The sequence below is a fragment of the Octodon degus genome, unplaced genomic scaffold, assembly GCF_000260255.1.
Source record: "Octodon degus isolate 3935 unplaced genomic scaffold, OctDeg1.0 scaffold00002, whole genome shotgun sequence".
NCBI lineage: Eukaryota > Metazoa > Chordata > Mammalia > Rodentia > Octodontidae > Octodon > Octodon degus.
In genome coordinates, this window is record NW_004524578.1 from 15,724,686 (window position 1) to 15,748,503 (window position 23,818).

Sequence of the window (23,818 nt, forward strand, 5' to 3'; positions counted from 1 at the left end):
ATCCTGAGCTATGAATGACTATGACAAAGACAACAATATGCAATGTATTAATTGCTGAAACTCTCCTGCCAACCTGTTTTGAAACTGTCTCATTGCAATTTTTTTCTCAATAAAATTAATAAAAAATATATATAAAAAAAGAAAAGAAGGGGCCTGAAAAGTAAGGAATTAAAAATTAAATTAAAACTATTTGTAATGCAAATCTATACAGAATATACCCAGTAAAAGTCACTACTTAAAAAATTTCAACAACATAGGACCACCATGAATAAAAGTTAAAACCTTATCAAAGAAAAATGCTCATCATTTGTATAGCACTGTTAGAAAACTGATAAGATTGGTTTCTTGGGGGTGGAATAGGGAAGAAATCAAACACAGGTGTTCATTGAAAAATTGTTGACAAGATGTTCATAATGTTGTAAATTGTTGTCTATACCACTTTAAAATTTTATACCACAGATACTTTCTACTATTTAATTTAAAGACAAAAGAATAACTTAACATGTTTCTCAAAATGAGAGCCAAAGGTCCAAAAGAATTTTAACCTGGACTGAGTAATAAACATTTGAAACAAGCTCCCTGTGGGGTTGTTCTGCATTCTGAAACGCCCTGTAGGAAAGAGCAACGCTTTAAAGATCACAAACATGTTTCTGACATGGCAGAATGCTCTCTAAGTTTATGTTGTGAATACTGCTTTTTGTCTTAAGATAAGCTCCAGGTATTAAGAGAAAAATACATACCTGGAAAATGAACATGTGACTCTGTCTAAACATTTTCCTAAAGCATCACAGAAAACAAACACGTTTTCTTTTGCTACATTCATTACTTTCAAACTTAATTACTAGAATAAATGAGAATATATCAATATAATCTTTGGAAAAGTTATATTTCAAATGAAATAGGTCCCCTAAGAAAGAGAAAAACATGTTTTTGCTAACAAATTTTAATTCATTCTAAACTGAACATTAGATATCTTAACTTAAATTGTAGTAAGTTTGTGCCATAGTAACTTAGATGACGGTGGTTATTTTAATGACCTTTGCATAAAAACTCATACTAAAACAAGAATGCTATCTCTGACAACTCGTTCAGAAGCTGATAACCACTGATTTAAATGCACATATTTGAAGAACTCTGTACTGAAAAGATTCCTCTATGCATTTTATCTGTTTTCCAACTAAAGAAACAACTAAAGGAGTAGAATTAGGACCTATGTGTGTCTTGCAGATATATTCAAAATTGTGAAGTTTTGGATTTCCCTCAAGACTATATACACTGGTTACCAAAAGAACAGGTAATATGTTTGAGGGAAACAAGCATAGTTAAAATATTCTACTAAAAAAAAAAAAAAAAAAGATATTCTACTCATTTTAAAAAAAATATTTTATTGAGAAACAAACAGCAATGAGACAGTTTCAAAACTGATTAATACAACAGTTTCAACAATTAATACATTGTATATTGTTATCTTCTTAATGGTTATCCATAGTACAAGATACAGACAGGATATCCTGTCCAAACACTATTAGTACAAATCTTTCTTCTCATTGAATTAAGTGAAAGTAGCTGTATATCTATCCTATTCTGTATACACAGATACAAAATGACCCTTCCTTTGTATCTTCTTTTTTATTTAGTCCTGTCAGAGATGGGTATTCCATTGGTATCTAAATACTATAGGTGTATGAATTCAGCAAAACAATCCAACACAGTCCAGAAGTCCACAATAGTAGTGGGTTATCCACAGAAGTTGTTGACTTGAGCCTTTCACAGCTCAGCATATTAATATGGCTTTATTTTATATACCTCGTTTATATACTTCTCTGCTAGATGGTTAAGACCAAGATAAAGCAAGACCTATATAACAAGAAATGTAACTTTTGTATCTGTATCTGATAAGATCAGTCAAGTCCCCTCAGGATTTATCCTGTAACCCTGTACCACAGTTTGCAGATCCTTTGTCAGTGTCAACCATATGGATGAGTCACGGCCATTGCTTGACCAATTTGCTCTCTGTGAAAGCCTGAGAGAATGTTTTCTCTCCATGTGACTCTCCTTAGGCATACTCTATGCCATCGACCACATTGCTCTGTGGCCCCATAATGCCCTTGTTCAGAAAATTTGGGACACAACTGAGTTACATGATGTTACAGTATAGGTTCTCCTATGTCCTGAGTCTTCACTGATCTTGAAAGGCTAGGGTCAAAATGTTGGCTGTCCTTTCAGCCCTTCTATCTCTCTCTAATTTTTGGTCTGCAAACTTAGGTTGTTTACCCTTCAGAAGAGAAGCTTATTATTACCCTACAACATACGCAGTTGAGTTTAACCTTACTATCTGTCTGAATATCAAACATCTTAGGCATAACATGGAGCAGGTTTTTTCCATCAAGTATTGTTATGTTAAACTTTAAGTCCCTACAGAGTATGGAGAAGAAAATTTAAAAAATGAAAAATATTTAAAGAATATAAATAAACAACTACACATTTTTACACAGAAATTTAGGTATCTAAACATATACCGCATTGTAGCAGGACAGTCCTGTGACATTTTTTTTTCTTGTATCTTTTTTCATTTATTACCCATTTTTTATTTTTAAAAACCCCAAATTTTTACTTGAGAGACAGTATGGTAATAATTGGTATGTCATGAGAAGAAGTATGTATTTAGAAGACCAGAATGACAGACATTCCAGGTGTGACCCTTCTATTACACATTGCTATCTTTAGTGCAGTTGCTTGGTTCACCGGTATCAGCATGTATAGTCAGTCAGGGTGAGAATCCTACCAATTAAGTGCTAGTTTCAAAAACCTGCTGTTATTTCTCAGGATTGTTGCCTTATCCATCTTGTGCGTACAAATGTATGGCTTTGCCCCTGTCATGTTTTCTAGCTTTTCTCCTAGTATAAGAACTCAAAAGAAGAAATGCAAATAGAAAGGTATAACACAATTAAAAGGAAAGCAAGAACTTGAGGATTGGACAACGAGGAGAAAGCAAGACATTTTATTTAAAAAGCAAATTATTTTACAATAACAAAAATAACGTGAGAAATCATACACATTCTGAAACCACTGAACACATGGAATGAACACAAGGTAGGGTAACAAGAAATTGCTTCATACTTAAATAATGAACAGCAAGTCTATCAACATGAAGAAATTCAGTACTTTCTATCACAGACTATAAGAATCAAGTATGACACCTAAATATAAGAACAACAACAACAACAAAAGAAAATTAAAAATTAGCTTTTATATGATTCTGAAGTGGTCAATTGAGTCCAAGCTGGTAACTAGTTTTTCTGCCCATCCAATGGCAACATAAGCAGAGCTCACAGATGGAAATCAAGGATCAGATCTGTCCTTCATAACTCGAAAGACGATTGATGTACTCAAAACCTGCCAGTTCATGGGTTTCCATCATTCTCACACTGCCCTTGTCTTCTGGAGTGAGCTGGACAGGTTCTTCAGTAAACTGTAGATCAAAGTTTTCCAATCTGAATTCTCCAGAAATATTTGGCTTAAAGGGAGGTACCACATGCTTTTGCTCCATCAGGTCCCAGGCCACATTCTGAAAGACTAGGTGGTGCTGAATGTCCTCAAACCCCTTTTCACCACAAAACTGAGTCTCTCCTTTGGGTCCTTCTTCAGAAAACCCTGAAGGATACTTGCATCTTCAACAGACAGATAAGGTGGTATGAGAATAGTGCTTTCCAAAATAAGCAGAAGGAGGTAATTGATTGATGATGCATCAGGGTTATCAGGGTTCTTGGTGATAGAGAAGGGAGACTTCCTGGCCATCATTTCATACATGATTACTCCAAGACTCCACCAATCCACACTGAAACCATAACCTTCATCTCTGATCATTTCAGGAGCCAGGTAATTAGCTGTGCCACAAAATGTGCCCGTCACATCTCCCCAGCCCGAGTCCTTTCTTACAGATGCAGTAGTCAGAGACCTTGATGTGGCCTTCAGAATCGAATAATAAATTGTCCAGTTTCAGGTTTCTGTAGAGAACCCCTTGCTGGTGAAGGTAGCTGATCTCTGCAGTGTAAAACCTGGCATGTGGCTCAGGAAGTATTCCACAGCGCTGCATGTGCAACATCAGATCTCCTCCACTCCCATAGTCTAAGACAAAAAACACTCTGGTTTTTGTGTGAAAGAAAGAATGCATCCCAACAAGGAAAGGATAACTCGATGCCTGCTTCAATATACACAGCTCTGTCTTTACCCAGTAGTAGTTCACAGTCTTTTTTCACCACTTTCACTGCAAACATTTGGTCTGTGTTTTTCAGTTCAGCCAAGAACACTTTTGCATAACTTCCTCTATCACCCAGAGGATATTAAAATCCTGGGGACCCAGGCTAGTTGGAGCTTGGCCTTGTGCCCTGGTGTTCTTTACCTCCTGGTCTTTAGCAAGGTGTTCCAAACTGTGGTGACTTGAAGGATGAGACCAGCTTAGGGTCTGTGTGTGGTCTAACACTGTGAGTGGTTGATTGATCGGCATCATGGGTTCCGGCAGTGAGGAATGCTGCCCACATTCAGTTGTGACCAGTGTGTGGCACCGCTTGTGCACTAGTGTCCCAATCCCTCAACATGGTCTGTGCAGATGGCACAGTGAGCATGCCTGCAGAAACATTTGGCCTGAAACAAGTGGCCATTGGTGTAATAAAACTCTCCAGAGCCCTGCAGCTCCGCGGTGGGTGATGGATCTTCTAGACACGGCACCTTAGGCTGTTCTGATGCAGGACGCGACACACAGAGTGAGAGTTTGTTCTCCTCTTGCTCAGACAGTGGAAAGGGTTCTTCTATTTCCCACTTAGGTGACAGAGTATGTGGGTCTCCTCTTTCCTCCACCCACATTTTGGTGAAAAGCTCTTTACTGTGCAAACAGCACACATCTCTAACTTCATCACTGAGGCCTGCAAGGGACATGGACTTCCCTAAACATGGTGTGGTGATATCTGTGCCTGTGCTCAGGGCCTCTAGGGTCGAGCTGTGGGCTCTAGAGGTGCTCCATAGGGAGGGACTATGGTGGGGTTCTCCACAAAGGGAAACTGGTATGAAGAGCTCGGGGAGCGAATGCTCCCTGGCTTCCTGCATTGACCTTACAGGCCAGAGCTCGGTGTAGCTTCCTGTAAAGCACTTTCCATAGGTGACCTGGTGAGGGTGGATGGACACTAGATTAGGCTGGAGCTCAGGGTAGCTCCCTGTGAAGTGCTTTTCTTTGGTGACCAGGTTGGTGTGGCTGGACACTGGGCTCATCACTGTGTCTGGGGGCCTGGTGGCTGTGACTTCGTTTTCCCACCCTGGACTTCTTTAGCTCCCCAGCACTTTTGTGTATGGCTCTGGGGAGACCTGTTGGGAGCTCCTGGGAGTCTCTGGGTCTGGTGAGACTTGCCCTAAGGTTTTCTGCTTTGTGATGCTGTTGGTGTTTGGGCTTGGGCAGACTTCACACAAGTCAGTTGGATTTTCTCCATCAGTGGAGGTCAATCCTGGGGGCGCCTTCCCTAGGGTGTCTGTAACAGTTGAGGAGCTCCCACATTGTTGCCTGTGGTGTCTGGATGGAGTCAACATCTCCTCAGTCATTCATGCAGACTCTCCCTGCCTGGGGTCCTGAGACTGCGACCTCGGGAGGTAGAGAAGCAGTTCAGCATGATCTCTGCTTAGCATATCCAGCCAAATGAGCTCAAGAGAGGCCAATACTGCTTTGCGACACCATCACCAGGGTTCCAAGTTCTGTTTGGGCAGGGTTGCCAAGAAGGTGAGATCATATCTTAGGGCTCCATGACCACAGCCTCCCTCTCAGGTCCCCTCTCCCCTTGGTCCATCTTTTTCTTCACACTACATAAAACAGTGGCAACTTAGTCATTTTATGATTTCTTTCTTTTTTTTCAGACCTGGGGATTGAACTCAGGCCCTTGTGCTTGCCAGGGAAGTGCTTATTCCACTGAGCCATTTCCCCAGCCCATTTTATGATTTCTCTCTAAGTATATAGGAATCTTTGGTCAGCGAGGACTCAGGACATAAGAGAACCTGTACTGTAACATCCTGTAACTCAGTGGTGTCCCAAATTTCCTGATCAAGATTATGGGGTGACAGAGGAAAGTGATTGCGATGTAAAGTGTGCCTAAAGAGAGTCACCTGGAGAGAAAACATTCTCACAGGCTTTCACAGAGAGCAAATTGGTCAAGCAATGACCGTGACTCATCCACAAGACTGACACTGACAAAGGATCTATGAACTGTGGTACATAGTTTCAGGGTAAATTCTGAGGGGATTTGACTGACCTTGTCAGATACAGAAGTTGCATTTCTTGTTCTACAGGTCTTGCTTTATCTTGGTCTTAACCATCCAACAGAAAAGTACAAAAATGAGGTATAAAAATGAAGCCATATTAATATGCTGAGCTGTAAAAAGCTCAAGTCCACAACTTCTCACATTGCCAGTCATGTGAATAACCCACTATTATTATGTACTACTGGGCTATATATTAGATTTTTACTTCTGCCTTACTGGAGGTTGTAGCCTGTGTCTCCACAATGAACTTCAGGCACAACCTCACCGTTTGTTTGTTTCTTTCTTTTTGGAACCAGGGTTTGAACTCATGACCTCCTTTTACTTGTCAGGCAAGTGCTTGTTTTACTGAGTTATATCCCGGCCTCTATTTTTTCAGACCCACACTAAGCATCTCTCTGAGTCACCAAAGTGGTCAAGATGGTCTCTGCTTCGATAATTTCTGGCCTCAGCTGCCCGGGGTGCTGGGGTCGCAGTCACACACCATCTCACCGGATTCAGGGTGCTATTTAGAAAGAACAAGTGTGGAAAAACTTTGGCAATCTGAGGCCCACATGACGTCTTTGCTTTTTAAAACAACCTTTGTGATGTTTTGCATGAGGTGGGCACTGGGCTGAGAGACCTTTTCCATTTAAGGGCTCATTTGCACTGAAGATGGGGATTTACACTTAGAGAGTTTTATATTTTAGAGTCCTTTTCTTTCCTGGATGGTGTCTGTGCTGATTTCCATTGAATTAGGTAGGACTGAGGCTTTCTAGAAATGTTCGAACAACAGGATGGGGCTATCACACGCTTCTTTTCTTTTTAGGGCTAATTTTTCAGGAAAATATAGTAGAGTCAGGCAAGTCAGCATGCAGTCACTACATGGCAGAGTCTTTGTTATGACTTGTAACTGTTACCCCAGTGTGATAAAGAACACCCCCCCCCAGCATTTGTCCCAAGTGGACACACATACAGCACTTGAAACTTCCTTATGGCTACTTGGAATCACTCTTGTCCTATCCCAATAGCCCATGTACTTTGTGTCCCAAGGGGGTAGTTGGCAGTTTCTAAATATGAAGAAGCTATAATCATTCATCACATTTTGAAAGCACTTATTCATCCAGTATAGCCATGTTGAAGAGAGAGAACAAGAGAACAGACACAATGCAGCAACTCACTGCCCTCCCCTTATGTGAGAGGAGAGCTGGTGGATTAACTAATAGGAAACTTGGAACACCCACCTGAACTGAATCCATGTGGTTCTCAGTATGGCAGGCCCATCTGAGGATTGTTGCCAGCAGCATAAGAGGAGAACTGGAGGGGAAGATGGTGCCCTGTTGGTTCTCAGGACAAGGGTGCTTTGCTCGTTTTTCAGATCCACTCTTTCTCCTCATCAGAGGAGCTCAGGTTCTAGTTGCCACTGAGGATTGCTGTCATTGTTTACCTGGGAGCACTGTTGGTACCTGGGCAGCAATTCCTGGCTCCATTGCAGATCCTTCAACCTGGTGGCACAGATCCTCCTGCTGGCACAGACTTTCTAGCTTCCATCACTGACCTTGGGGCCTTCCCAGTGCACATGCATCATGTGACTTGCATGAGGCATTGTCCTGGGCACACGCATCATGTGACTTGCTTGAGGCATTGTTCTGGGCACTAGGCCTCCAGCTGTACTTGTGGAGGACATTGCCACAGGCTCTAGGGCTTTAGCTGGATTCTTTGCATCTCTAGCATATGGACATATCTCTGCCATTCTTCTGCCTTTTTGGTTGACTTAGAAAATAATCCTGGACCAGCTGCACACAGGCTTTCTCCAGCTGCTACTTCTCCAACCACACTGTTTCCATTTCTCTCTTCTCCTAGCTTCTCTGACACAAAGACCAGAGTCCCCACAAAAACTACACTGAATGTATACGTGGTCCACCTCATTCTTCTTGGCCTAAGACCAACACCAACACATCATGCCAGAAATATTCACCTCATGGATGTTAGGAAAAAAAGAGCCCCAACATTCATCTTAAGCTTAGTATTTAACACACTGTCAGTTGAAAGAATGAATGCACAAATAAGTAATTATATCTGCCTTTACATATTATAAACCAAGTTGATAATAGGAGGAAGAAAAGAACTATGTTGGACAGAACACAAAATCTCTACTTTTTCAAACTAGTACCAGATAGTGATAGCTTGATCCCATCGTGATGTTTTCCTGTGTTTCTCCTTCCTATGTACTTCCTTTAGGTTTCATGAAGTGGGTGCATTTCTCCTCATTCCCACAGCAGCCCTGCCACAGACCTCACTCACTCAAGCAGCCAAATGCACAAAAGCTGTATAAGAAGAAGCGTGCTGAGTTTATTCATGTGGAATACTTGTGTCAGTACACAAAGCCTGATAGATCCTTGAGGTACCTCAGTAGGTGCCCTCACTGCTTTATGTCTGGAATTTGGATAGTAAATCTTGCTCTTGGTAAGATTAAATTTAAGTTCTTCAATATTAATAACAACATGAAGGACCGGTATAATAAAAATTTATTGACTAATTTTCTACCATAATTTGTCTATGATTCCTGTGCAGACATATTATACTTTTATGAAATGGAAACACTGTGTTCATAGGCTGCATAGTAATAATAAAAGATCAAGTGATACTTTGGAAATTATTCATTGGGAGCTGAGTCTTTTTGGAGTAAGAACTTCATGCTATTTTCATTGAAGATGCATATAATAATTTAAAAAATAGAACAAAGGCATCCTTTTAACTGGAGGAATGTTGAAGAGTACATCATATATCCGAGTTGGTTGTATATTTTGGGGGTGTGCTTAGAAGTACATATTTTTGTAAAGTTTTCTAGATCACAGAAAAGAAGATATTGAGCTAGTGATCAAGGATTTCCCATGAAGAATTTTTTTTTTAAATGTATTTGGTTGTTGTAGGGCCTCACTATGTAGCTCAGACTTGTGGTGCTCCTCCTGCTTTCAGCCTCCCCAGCACTGGGATTACAGGTGTGCTCTACCTGGGACTCTGGTTGACTCAGTCCATCTTGGGGGTGGGGCTGGCATGACATGCGATGCAGGGATTAAACCACAGTGCCTGTGCTTGCCTAAGGTTACCTAAGCAGGCCCGTCAGTCTGATGAGCTATGTCACTGACCCCTCAAGAACTATATTGATATGCATGATTTTCTACCCCTTGCCACAGGATGGAGAATAATGATGATATCAGGCATCTTAATAGTGAATGAGAGTTAGCTGCTTAATTTATTTAAGGCACTGTTCTAAGCCTTTTATAGACATAACTTCATTTACTCTTCATAATATTCCATGAAGTTGGTTTGCATATTAGATAAAGAAGGGACCAGTGAGATAGCTCAGTGGACTAAAACACCTGCTTAAACAAGTGCAGGGACAATGGTTCAGTCCCCAGCACCATACATCCAGTTGGCCCAGCTCTTAGGGTGCGCTGAACTGGCTACAGAATCTGGGCAGTGTGGTACATTCCTGTAATCCCAGTGCTGGGGGGGGGGCTGAAAACAGGAGGATCACTATGAGTCTGAGCTGTATAATGAGGCTCTGTAACAACCAAATACATTAACAAAAAAAAAAAAGAAAAGAAAAAAAGAAAGATAAGGCAATGGTTCCAACATTTCCCACAACATACCTAGCTAGAGAATGGTATCATTTATGCTGCATTCCAAGGCAGAGCACCAAGCCTCTGGGGATTTAGCATGGTCTGCTATTGTATGACTGAGGTGCACATGGAATAGCAATGGGAGGCCAGAAGCAGTAGGTAACTCCAAAACTTTCTCTTAAGTGAGAGTTGAACCAAAGGGACATAGCCAGACTAAAATGCCTTTTATCAGGACATGAGATGCCAAGAGATCAGTGGAACAGACATCAGAGCCAGTGTAAAGTGTGGAGAACAAGATCAGAAAATACTAAGCTCAGACAAAGTGGCAGGAATGGACACTGAGGTCAGAGTCATAAATTAGTGTGAGTGTCAGGACAGGTGGAATTAAGATCTCACCTTTGGAGTTAGAGGTACAGTTGATGAACAAAGTCAGCAGCCATTCAGCTGACTGTAGGGACTCAAGACAGATAACCTTCTCAGGTCTAGCAGATGAAGGCTTTCTTGCAAAGGACTGTTTTGTGAAGGGCTATTCAGTGTTGCTACTGTGTCATGTGATTCTGTTTGAAGTAGCCCTGTGAGTGCTGGCTGTTCATATAACAAATTTGGATGTCTAGATATGATTGCCATTGATCACTGAAGAGTCTTTCACACCAGTGGAGTCCACATCTCACTTTTCATACTGACCTCATCTTTCACCTTTGAAACTGAATTGTAAACATCTCATACTATGGAAAGGAAAACAAATCTCCAGTGTCTCTATCCAATTTTGGCTCCTGGAGGTTTATGGTCTTTTGAAGAGGGAAGAGCATACACAGTGGACTGCTTCTAAAGGCTAATTTTGTTTAATAAGTGACTCTGAGAGCCATAGAAAAAGATGTGAGAGGAGGTGACAATGATGTAGCTAAGCTTTTAGGAGTGTATCAAGGATTTGTGCTATAGGTCCATGCAGGTTTCCTTGTCTACCCCACAGGGACTAAAGGCTTTGTACTTGTAACATGGACATTGTACCCCTGTCACTGAAAGAAGTTGGGCAGCTTTTCTCCATAGGAGCAAAGGGTCAGTCACTGGCATGAATGTAATAATGATAAAATGGGCAAAGGGAGTGAAGCCAGTCTGCTCTCTGTGATGACCAATACGTAGAGAGAAGACTGGGAAGGACACCAACCTAGAAGCTCAGTGTCTGCTTCCTGGGCTCTCAGGGATGAGGTCAGTCCTGTGACAGGTCAGGATCATCGTAAGTTAAAGAAATTTCAAGTCATACTTCAAAGAGTTCATAATATCAAAAGGAAAGTGGTCATATCCATAGACAGTGGTAGATGGTGATACAATGAATCAGTTTTTGTGCATTAGGAGCTTGCATTTGGTGCAGGTATTGAGAAGGGGACAAAGTTCCAAAGTCAGGGCAGATCCTGGACTAAGACTGTTGTGTGCAAGCAGGAATCTGTGCCTGTGTTCACTGGGTATCAACCATAGGGAGCGTAGTGCTCAACTGGCTTCAAGGTAGGATTGGTTTAAGAGCATATGGTCAGAAAAATAATTCCTGGTTGCAGAACTGCTGGAGCAGGCTACAGTGGAGGAGATGATACTTTCTTCCATCTCAGAATATCCCTAGGGCTATAATATAATTGAATGAGCATGATATTCAGAATCAGACAGAGCAGGTGTAGCAGTCTGATTGTATTTCTTGCCACTGTGCAACTTTGTACATCGATGTATCTCGCCTAGACATCGCTTCATCATTTATAAATGCATACAGTCACACTTGCTTCACAGGGATTTTCAAAAATGAGATGGTGATGTAAAGCACAGGGCCTGACTCAAAGCATATTTTCAGTAGCGCTTTTAACAATAAGAAGGAGGAGGAGAAAGAAGATGAAGGAAAAGGGGAAGAGGAAGATGAAGAGGAAGAAGGAGGAGGAGAAGGCCATTTGAGATCTTTCACAGTTGGCAGGCCACTTTCTCTTCATTTGCTGCCCTCTTATGCTCGAGTAAGCAGGGCCAGGAAAAGGACCCAGCACCAGACCAGTGGCTGCCCCCTCCTGCACCCCACTGCCTTCACAGTTCCTCTACAACAGATGCCGTCTTGGGGAGAAGAGGGAGGAGAGAAAAGACTTCTAACAGAATTAAATTCTGAATTGATTCAATTTTTCCCCAACCAAATTGTTTTAATCCCTCAAAGCAATTTAAGCCAGAAGAAATTGAGATACTTGAAATTGGAGACCTAAGATTTTGCTTAATTGGAATGGGAACTCTTGTATAAAAGCCACATTGTCTTTGCAGGCGTGAGTTGTACTGTCCAAAAATACCTGCTCTGTGAATATTATTCTAGGTTAACAAAATACCAATTTTGAAAGTTCAGTCCAAAACTTGTGAGCATGGACATGATACTTGAAGTGAAACATTCTACACCTGACTCCTGTGAGTGAGTCACAGGTGAAACAAAAGTGCACTAAAATATTGAACAAAATTACCTTCCACCTGAACTGATTTCGTATTTAGATCTGGGTCCCATTTCCAAGGTCTCTCATTATGTGTGATGAGATAAATATTGCAAAATCAGAAGTAAATATTCCAAATCAGAAAAGTGATCTAAAATCTGAAACACTGCTCATCCTAAATATTTCAGATATTCAACCTGTCTTACCATATTACCCTATTTGCTTCCATGGGAGTAGGTAATTTTTTTCCGTATTTTAGGGAAGGGTCTACAGGATGTTCAGGGTCTCACCTCTAGATTGGACTTGTAGTGATCCTCCTGTTTACAGCCTCCAAGTGCTGGGATTACAGGTGTGCATAACCATGCCCGGTCTCAATTGCTGTCTCAGCACAATCTGGGGACAGGGCTAGCATAGCATGCCTGGGGATCGAACCTCTGGCCCCTGCACCTGCTTGCAGGTGCGTTAATGTGCTGAGCTATTTTGCTGGCCCTTGGAGAATAGGTGTTATTTGAACCAAAGACCCTGAAAGTCAAGAAAACTCACATTGATACTCAGCCTAACTTGGAATCTATCACTCTGGAGAGTGGCCCTCTGGCCAGCTGAAAGTAGAAGCAAGTCTGTGAGTGAATATAGAGAGAAAGGAATTCATTGTGTGTGAACTTCTGGTATCCTTTGGTGCTCACAAAGATGTGACTTGTTGCTATGGTGATACTTCTGGGATGATGGGTTGTAATAAAAATATCTTGAAACTCTGTTGCTTCAGTGAAAGCAGGAGCAGCCATAAGTGAAGGTTTGGTCTGGGGGACTTCCTTCTAGCTGGTGCAGTAAACTCTCCTTCCCCTTGGGGACACAGCAAGGCACTCCTGTGTCAGTTCTGATTTATAGAACTTCACTACTGACTGCACCTCATTGTCAAGCACAGCAGACATTGTACTCCAAGGAAAATAAGCAAACGCCTGCCACAGAGTGTGGTAATGTAGTGCAGCCTACATTTTTCTACCTCCTACTCCAGACCTACCTTTCCATTTGCTTGCAAAATAGAGCACAATTCTGTAGTTGATTTTTCCCTCTACTTGACCTCAGATGAGTTCATTCATCCATTTATAAGTACGGGAGCCAGTTGGAACAAATAAATAAGCTGTAAAGGAGAGAGAGCTCAGCATCCAAAATCCCTCCATTGAGCTGTGACTCATGAACTACAGCACATTGTATTAAACTATTTCTTTTTGATACATTGGGGCTGTGTGAAAGCCGACAGTGACGTATGGGAAAGGGCCAGTTAGTGGGATTGGGGCTGTTGTGTGATAAATGACACAATATGTCAAAGAACATCTGTTATTCATCATACTGGCTTTCTCAGAATACTTGGAATGGGGGAGGGGATGGAGGGAGGACTAAGAGGAAAGAAGGACAGGAAAGAGGAGATAGTGGGAGAAAAGCAATCTGAGGAGGACAGGGGGATGAAGAAGAGGAGGAGGAGGAAGATGAGGAAGGTGAGGAGCGGGAGTGCAAAATAAAAGGAATAGGAATAAATAGAGGAGGAGGAGTGAAAGGGAAGACAAGATGAAAGGGAGGAGGAAGGACAGGTAGAGGAGGAGTGAGAGGTATGAAGAAAGGAGGAAGAGATACTAGTGGAGTTGCAAGGCAGTTGAGGATGCAAGGCTACACACAGGTGGAAGAAAGAGCAAAAAGAATCTGCTAAACTTGGGAAAGCAAAAGTGATTTGGGGAGTTGAGCCACAGTGAATCCCTCCAGCAACCTGCCACTCTCCTGGTCCTTTCATCTCTCTTCCCCTTTATGTTTCTCTTTTCAATTTAACTGGTTGAGCATATTAAACCTTCATCTAGGCAAGTGGGGATTGGAACTGGTTCTTCCTTTCATTTTCTACTTACAGCACTGTGGAGTTGGAGAAGATTTCTCTAGGGCCAGGCAAAGGAACTGAACTTTCTGCAAGTTCCTTGGTATGGCAAGCAGTATTAGAATCACCCAAGTCAATGCTCTGAAGCCTGTTTGAGAGCAGGTTTTGTGCCAGGAAGAAACGTTCATTTTGGATAGCTTAGCATTTCATTCGTCTAATGTTCCTATCATAGTTATGTAAATACCTGTCTTTCCTATCAGAGTGTAAAGTCTCTGATTATTTTTTGGCATCAGAGGAAGCTTCCATGCATATTGGATTTTTCTTTATGATATATGCAAGTCTTTCAGGTTGGGGCTGGGGAACCCATGAGGATAAATAGATTCCTACTCTCTTCAAAGATGCAAATGTTCCTCATGCTGAAAGAATAAATCTGTATTAGTGAGTTTGATAGATCAGATTCAGATGTCTCTGGGGTTCAGAATCTTTTATTTCAGATGAAGTTTGCAGAAGAAATGCTTATTGGAAATAATTACACTTTCATATTTACAGTCACTTTCCTTGGTGCTCATATTTCTAAGTATTATTTTATATCTTTTTGATATATAGCTGGTTTATTTTTTTTGTGCTGCAGAAGTAGAAAAAGAGCTAGAAAGATGTAAGACACTTTGATTTTTCCAACCTGTATCACTGAGTGAGATTTTATAAGATGCAGATCACAAAGAAAGATTCTGAAGCACAAGTTTTGAGACAAGGGCTACAAATCTGATTTTAAAAATAGTTCATCTGCTGATTCTGATGATTACTATTTTAGATGTATGGTTGCAGTGTTTTCAGCCTCAGTGTTAATTTCTTCTTTCTCTCACCATCAGTACTCAGATATTCCTGTCTGTATTTAATACCTGTCCCTTTACGTACATAATTCAATAGGAAAGAGTGCATCTTATTAACTTAAACTACTGCCAAGACCCTTGAGATATAAGTCATGGAACTGCCATGGACACTAAGTTTGCTATAGTAACCAAACACTTTGAGCTGTTGGGAGCTACTATGTGTAGCTGGAGAGGGAAGCTAACACCATGGATAACCATGTGGATAGATGAAGAGAAACTGGATCTTTGATAAACTCATTGAGCTTCTTATTCAGTCTTGTCTGACTTGAAATCTATGTCTTCATGTTTCAGTAACAGCCGAACTATTTAAGCCAAGATTAGTTGGGTTTTAAATCACTCAAAGCCAAAAGAGCTCCACCTGGTATAAATAGCCAAAGTTAAAAAACTCTACTTTAGCTTTCTGCTGGTGGACACCATGGAGGAAGAATTGTTAGTCTCTCTTCCAAGTGCCGTCATGTCTAAGTCAAAGTCTCCTAAGGAGCCTGAACAGCTAAGGAAGCTCTTCATCAGAGGGCTGAGCTTTGAAACAACTGATGAGAGTCTGAGGAGTCATTTTGAGCAATGGGGAACACTCCCAGACAGTGTGGAAATGAGAGATCCAAACACCAAGCATTCCAGGGACTTTGAATTCATCAGTCATGCTACTGTGGAGGAGGTGGATGCAGCCATGAATGAAAGGCCACACAAAGTGGATGGAAGAGATGTGGAACCAAAGAGAGCTATGTCAAGAGAAGATTCTCAAAGACCAGCTGCCCACTTAACTGTGAAGAAGATCTTTGTTGGTGGCATTAAAGAAGATACTGAAGAACATCATTTATGAGACTGTTTTGAACAATGTGAAAAACTGAAGTGATTGAAATTATGACCAACTGAGGCAGTGGTAAGAAGAGGGTCTTTGCCTTTTTTTTTTTTTGCAATTTCAACATACATTTATTTTTTAAAAAATAATTTGATTGAGAAACAAATAGCAATAAGACAGTTTCAAAACTGATTAGTAGGACAGTTTCAATAATTAATACATTGCATGTTGTTGTCTTAGTGGTTATTAATTGTCCAAGATGCAGACATTTCTATTCATTGAATTAAGAAAAAGTAGCTGTATATCTATCCTAACTATTTTGGAGATACAGATACAAAATAGTTGTTCATTTGTATCCCTCTTTTTTTTGCTTAGTTTTATCAGAGAAGGGTATTCCATTGTCATTTAAATATTGTAGTTGCGTGAATTCAGCCAAACATTCCAATATAGTTCAGTGGTACATAATAGTAGTGGGTTTTCCATAGGACTGGCAATGTCAGAAGTTGTTGACTAGAGCCTTTTATAGCTCAGCATATTAATATGGCTTTACTTTTTATATTTTGTTTATAGCTCAGTAGAATAAGTGCTTGCCTGGCAAGCACAAGGGCATGAGTTCAATCTCAGTTCCATACACAAAAAAAGACAAGGGTTTTGCTTTTATAACCTTTGATGACCTTGATTCTGTGGATAAGATTGTCATTCAAAGATTCCTCACTGTAAACAGCCACAACTGTTAAGTAAGGAAAGCCCTGTCAAAGCAGGAGATATCTTGTGCTTCATCGAGCCAAAGAGGTTGGAGTGGTTCTGGAAATTTTGGTGGTGGTCATGGAGGTGGTTTAGGTGGCAATGACAGTTTCGGTCATGGAAGAAACTTCAGTGGTTGAAGTGGTTTTGGTGGCAGCCATGGTGGGGGTGGATATGATGGCAGCAGAGATGGCTGCAATGGATTTGGGAATGATGGTGGTTATGGAGGAGGCTGCCCTGGTTACTCTGGAGGAAGCAGAGGCCATGGAAGTGGTAGACAGGGTTATGGCAACGAGGGCAGTGGTAGTGACAGCTATGACAGCTATAACAATGGAGGAGGTGGAGGCAGCTTTGGCAGTGGTAGTGAAAGCAGTTATGGAGGTGGTGGAAGCTATAATGAATTTGTCAATTACAACAGTCAGTCTTCAAATTTTGGACCCATGAAGGGAAGAAACTTTGGAGGCAGAAGCTCTGGGCCCTATGTTGGTGGAGGCCAATATTTTACCAAACCACGAAATCAAGGCAGATATGGTGGCTCCAGCAGCAGCAGCAGCAGCAGCAGTAACTGTGGCAGTGGCAGAAGGTTTTAAACATTTCCAGGAAACAAAGCTTAGCAGGAGAGAAGAGTCAGAGAAGTGACAGGGAAGCTACAAGTTACAACAGATTTGTGAACTCAGCCAAGTACAGTGGTTGCAGGGCCTAGGCACTACAAAGAAGATATGTTCTAGACAATACTCATGTATATGAGCAAAAAACTTGAGGATAGTGTTTGTGACTAATGTATAACAGGTTGTTTTAGTTTCTGTTCTGTGGAAAGTGTAAAGCACTCCAACAAAGTTTTAATGTAGACCTTTTTTTGCACCTAAGCTGTTGATTGCTAAATACAATAGTCTGATCAAGATGCTGAATAAATGTGTTTTTTTTTTAAAGAAAACTCTACTTTAGATCTCCTTCTAAATGATTAGAAAATACAAAACTAGAACAATGACACAATGGATACTAATAATTCATATAATACAAAGATATAAAATAATACTTAGTATCTGCCAGGGTCAAGCATTATTTAAGGTCCAACAAAGAATATTAGCTTTTGAGAAGCCCAGTTCTTTTGTCATTTATTTATTTATTTACTTAAGTATGTATTTGGTCCAGGGTCTTACCACTCACTGGGATTATAGGAATGCACCACCATACCCAGTTTCAGTGGCTGTGTAACACATCCAGAGTTCCTGGCCAGCACATGATGTACCATGGATTGAACCTGAGTCCTTGCATTTGCCAGGCAGGTGCTTAGACCACTGAAGTATCTGCCCGGCCCACGAAGCCCAGATTTTATCCTCAAGGAGTTTACAGAGTGAAAGAGAGGGCAATATACATGAAAACAAACCTAAATGTATATATGACACAATAAGAATATATTAAAAAATGTACCTAGTAAATGAGATGATAAGAAAAGGGAAACGGTCAAATTTATAAGCCACAGAGATCAAAGCTACCTAAAAGAGGTGGCACTTGGATTTCTTTTGGCTTCCAAGAGCCATCTAGTCATCATCATTCACTACAATGGGCTTCTACTTGATGTGCCAGGCTATTGGACAGCTCCCATGACCAAAAAAGAAGGTATAAAAGAGATCACATCTGTCCAAGTAGCACCATTGCTCCTGAGTTAAACAAGCTAATGCCACTGAACGGAGAAACTGGTAGAGGGAGGAGATTGTTTAAATTACTGATGTGAAATTACTGAAATTGACAATCAGACTTCCTGTCTTTTTTCAGTTGAGGAACAACTGAGAATTTGCATCTATTGTGCATTAGAGATATTTGGATTAAAAGAATGGATGACCTCCTAATTTCTCAGATTAAAAACTCCCTAGTCTGACAAATGTGGGGGCCCTAAGACTGGTCGGGTGGGACTTGGGGCCAGGTAATTCCAAGGATATTTAGCAGTTGGTCATGAAAGGTAAAAAGAGAGGAGGGATGCAGATGTGTATGCCATTAAAATTTAACTCAAGGAAAATCCTTTTTTTTTTTTTTTTTTTTTTGTGGCCAGCTCAGCCCTGGTGGTGCTGGTGCAGCATGTGGTGTCAGGGATAGAACCGTTGTCCCTATGCTTTGCCTAAGCTTGCCTAAGCAGGTGCTTTAGATCACTGAACTATCTCACTGGCCCCAGAAATATGATTCTTTAAATTTAAAATATTTTAAATGTTATCACCTAGCAAGGCATTTGTGAGGTGACAGCTATGTCATTTACATAAGAATATAGGGCATGATACATGACAGTGAAGTTGAGGCCATAGATAGGTGGTAACATAGGAAATTAAAGCTATAAGGAATAGATAAAAATCCAAAAGAGTACAAAGGCAGAAGCTATAAGCATCAATGGTAAAAAAATGAATAAATTTCTGGGGTGAAGGGGAGAAATGCTACTAAAAATTAGATATATCTTAGTCAAGAAAGTAACAGTAATAAGAACAAAAATAAGCCGCAGTCATAATAACAAAGTAACTAGGGGCACACTGTGTCATAAATTCTGCACAACATGTTTTGGCAAGATGAAGGACAGTTTTCTTTCTTTTCTTTTTTTTTAAATTTATTTGTGTGTGTGTGTGTGTGTGTGTGTGTGTGTGTGTGTGGCCAGCTCAGCCCACCAGGGGGCGGGGCCGGCTGGCATGTGGTGCTGGGGGATTGAACCGCAGTCCCTGTGCCTTGCCAAGCCTGTTCTAAGTAGGTGCTTTAGATCACTGAGCCATCTCACCAGCCCGACAGTTTTCATCTAAACAAAGAAAACAGGTAATTACTGAACAAGTGAGACAACTGTTTCAATTGTCTTTGGCATGAGTGTGAGACCTTCAACTGGTGGTTTAATGGTGTGCTGAGAAACATATTCAACACCTCTGAAAGCCTATGCCACAGTGCTAGCAAGCCTGGCCACCTCCATAGTCACTAGCTGTGCATGTGTGATCAAGCTGCCCAGTTTTTTCTTCTAAAAATGTGGAGAATACTTATTTGTGATGCCGTCTCATTCAAAAGATTAAATAATGGAGAATATAGAGTAAATATAAAGTGTTGAAACTTCTACCCAATATAACATGTCTGTGAAAAGCATTGGAAAGACAGGAAGTCCCAACTGAGGGTCGACAGCAAGACCTAACACCGTAAGACCAGAGTGATATCTGCTACCACTGAGGTAGATGTTGGGATTTATGCATGTGTTTGTGAACAGATCTGCTGAGAAGTGGCGTATGCAATCTGTCCATGCAGGAGAACTACAGTTAAGTCTCTTGTTATCACTGGCGACATCTATAGCTCTTTATGTGGAGAACTGAGCTGAAAATGAACCCCTCCCTCTTCCATTGGCCTATTTAAAAAATCAGGAAAGAGATTGTGGCATTTCAGCGCATCTTTCTGTGTGTCACCTACTCATTGATCTGCAGTCCTCCATATCAGCTTATTCCAGCAGCCCACAAATGACCATGCCATCAGCACTCAGTGACCAGACTCTGAATATCAGCATGATGAAAGTTGGGTCTCTGGATGTCTAGATAGATGGGTTGTTCAGCCATTCCCAAGACACACAGACCATTCCATGATGAGCCCTACTCTTAGAGATCTAAAGCAGTAGTGCTCATGGTTGCCTATGCAGGAGTGGCCACCACAAGAATTTCTTCTTTCCGTAGTTTTCTGTTATATTATAACCCTACCCCAGATGTTGTGCATTAGAATTTCTAGGGATTATTGTATATAATCAGTGGGGGGGAAATCACAAAATTCAGGAGAGAAGCATTTGAAATTTTGGAAGAGGTTGGTTTTCATTAAATTGTTCTAGAATAAAATATTTGGGGCCACTGCTTCTCATTTTAGATTAAACTTGCAAAAGATTTAAACATTATTTGTCCTGTTTGTTCAGACTAGAGAGATGCCTTGTACAGATAGATATAAAGCCTAAATTTATTGTTGTCACCTTTATTTGAGAATAGAGTCAAAAAACAGATTTTTGCATCAGAGGCTACTTCATTCAAATTCTAGCTCAGCTGTCACTCGGGGTTCTACTTTCTTTGAGCATCATGTGTACCATGCATGTGATGCCAAGTCACATGTCTGTGGTTAGGATACTGCAAGCAGATTTCCTTGACTAACTACCTGAACATGAAATGTGTTTAAAACAGTGTCTATTAATATAGATTATTTAATTATACATATATTAGTTACTGATTAACCCACAGATTTTCTTATTGTACTATACTCACAATGCTTATAAGACAAGATTAGTATTTCCCCCAAGGCTTATTATAAAGTAATGTATGTTCAAGTGTTTTAGTGGATGTTGATCATTTATTTGAAGTGTCAATTTATAGACACCCACACATATGAACAGAGATACACAAAGACATTAGTTACTAATGTATCCTATTTAGAGGTTCATCACTGAGTTTTGTAATGGCTTCATGTCACACTTTTACTGTGACTCGACTGGTTGGATGATTCTGTACCTACACATGAAACTTTTTCAATGTGTGATTTTTCTCAGCATCTTTTTGGCACCTGCCATGCTACTTTGTTCTTTCATGGCTAATAATGCATGCTAGGCAGACATAGGCAGCAAATGAGAGCAGAGAAAGAGAAAGACCTTGTCAGAAGTTTGAGGACAGAAAAGAGATCCTTTCCATTCAGGTCTACTCATCATAGTTGTTTGAACTTAGTACCAGTTGAACTGAAATTGTGTTGGTATTCTCCTTCAACTGGTCTCACAAAGCAGCCTGATTAGGTTTCAGACTTATTTAGGTCTTTCTTGGTCACATATGTGGCTATTTCTCCAACCATTGGCTCAGTAGGGCCTGGACTTGTGATTCTGATTTATTTTAAATTTGCAAACTATGGGGGAGGAGTTAATTCCTCCAAAGGAAAATCCAGGAAAAAGGAGAAATAGGTAATAGAAGGTTAACCTATGTCCTGTCTTTCATTTCTTATCCAAGGCTAAGCACAGGTCTTGAATACCCTTCTTCTGGCATTCTTTTTCTTCCAGGCTAGCATTTTACATATATCTGTAAGAGTAAACTGCTTACAAAGCATATTTGTCATATTTTATGGCAGTGACTTCAGACCTTTATTGGATGTGGTAGCTTTTCATTGCTGTGTCCAAATACCTCAGAGCTTCAACTTGGAGGAGGAGCTATTTACTTAGCTTATGGTTTTGGAAGATTCAGTCCATAGTTGGCTGGCTCCAGGTTACCTGGAAACATCATGGTGGAGAGTCATGGAATCCAGGAGGCAGAAAGCAAGGGAAGAGCCAGACAGGAGGGAGGCAGGGACCAAAGAAATCCCCAGACCCAGGTCCCCACAATTCATTTCTTGCAAGTAGGTCCTGCCTCTTGGTAGTCCATTCGGTTTTGAACTCATCAATGGGATAATGCACTGACGAGGTCACTGCTCTCTCAATTCCATCAACTCTCTAGGAGCCTCTTAATCCAAATTAGCTGATAATCAGAGTCACCATATCACCTGGCTAAGTTTGAACTCCTCTGCCTGGCACTCAGGGTCCTACATTTGTCTTTTGTTGACATTTATGATTTTGTTATTTGAAAATCTCTACTTGAACTAGCTGTTCAGGGAATTGGATCTTGTATCCTCAATTCAGCCTCCTCAGTTTGGGTGGAGAAACACTGTCCCAGCCAGAATGGCTTCTTGAGAATACAGCCTATCCCATAGATTCATTAGTAATATGAACAATTATCTGAGTATAATCTTTAGATGCAGCTCCTAATATTCCTGGAATTCTCCCCACCTTGCATCATAGGTGTGCTCTATCTGTGTTGAAAAAGTGGCTTGCATGTTTCTGGGTTAGCCAAGTGGTCACTCTTATCACCCTCTGTATGCACTGTTCCCCTCCCAGAGTGTCTTTCCTCAGTCTCTGTTTAAGATGTACATCTATTAGCTGCGTACTTTCCTCAGGGACATTTTCCTTGACCTCCCTTGGGGGGTTGTAAGATGCCTTTCATTTGTACTCCATGATGCACCATACATTTCCATGTGACACTGAAGTGTAATGATGCCTTCACTGTTCTGTCTCTGGCTTAAGTAACACCAGAATTCTTTTAAGGAAGAACCATGCCCTCCAAGCCTTTTCTCCTGTCTGGCATACAGTTACTCAGTGCAGAGCCCAAGGACAGCAGCCATCTTCCCTGCCCTGCTTACACCTTCCCCAGCCTAGTGTTCAGAGGAAGTTCAGGTACAAAGAGGCATTCAGTTAAAAAAAAATCCTCCAGTGGCTCCACGTCAGTATTCCTAGTACAACAGCCGTATTTTTACTGAAAGATGAAAAGATTCTATAAGATGTGACTCTTCTACCTTTCTTGTTTTTGCCCTCATCCTAGCTTCTCCAACACTGTCTAGAGCACAGCAAGCACTTAATCACTACCTGTTACAGGCATGTGTGTATGTGTGTTAAATCCATAGGGCTGGGAATATAGCTCAGCAGCACAGTGCAAGGTCCTGAGCTCTATTCTTGGCACGTGTGCACACACACACACACACACACACACACACACACACACACACACACAGAAAGAAAGAAACAGGAGCTGCAAAGGACACAAGCCATGCAAAATGACTGTTTTGGGTTGAATAGAGGTAGCTATTTTCATAGCCATTCATATTCTCTTCGCACCTCCCTGAATCTTCCAATCCAGTAACGGTACGATGGTATTAGTAATACAAAATACATCGTGTCTGGCGTCATTTTGTGAGGAACACTAGAAGAGGAGAAGAGGGAGGCTGGACACTTCTCTCTGCAGCAAACCCATGCCCCACTTAGTAACATGTAGGTGACTTGATAGAGGCATTTTATCCAAGAAAATAGCCTATTGTTTGCCCAAGATTGCTTGAATTTATTGCTGCAGTTACCAGCAAAAAATTGTCAGGGTTTAGCATGTTTTCATCCGTGGAAAGCTGGTCAATTCATTTTATTAGTGTCTTTTTCAGTGTCTGACCCTAAAATAACTGATTTCAGTGTTTATATCTGTAAAGGTGAGCTAATAAGGAGGGTGCAGTAGATACACCTGAGCCCCGGATGTCTGCGCAAGACCAAGTTAGCACAGAAGCAGCATCATTTCAAAAACACAAACAGTGCAACTCAGAAAACTCATTATTGGCTAGTATATTTTTAAACTATCTGATTGATTTTTGTGATT

At 40.9% G+C, this 23,818-nt stretch overlaps 1 protein-coding gene and 1 pseudogene across 3 annotated transcripts in view; both read left to right on the forward strand.

Annotated features, from left to right (window-relative positions):
- The window catches only part of Agbl1 (ATP/GTP binding protein like 1), a 958,008-nt gene that overhangs the window by 396,794 nt on the left and 537,396 nt on the right, over positions 1-23,818 (forward strand). The window lies entirely within an intron of this gene.
- Positions 15,543-17,221, forward strand: LOC105741773 (annotated as a pseudogene).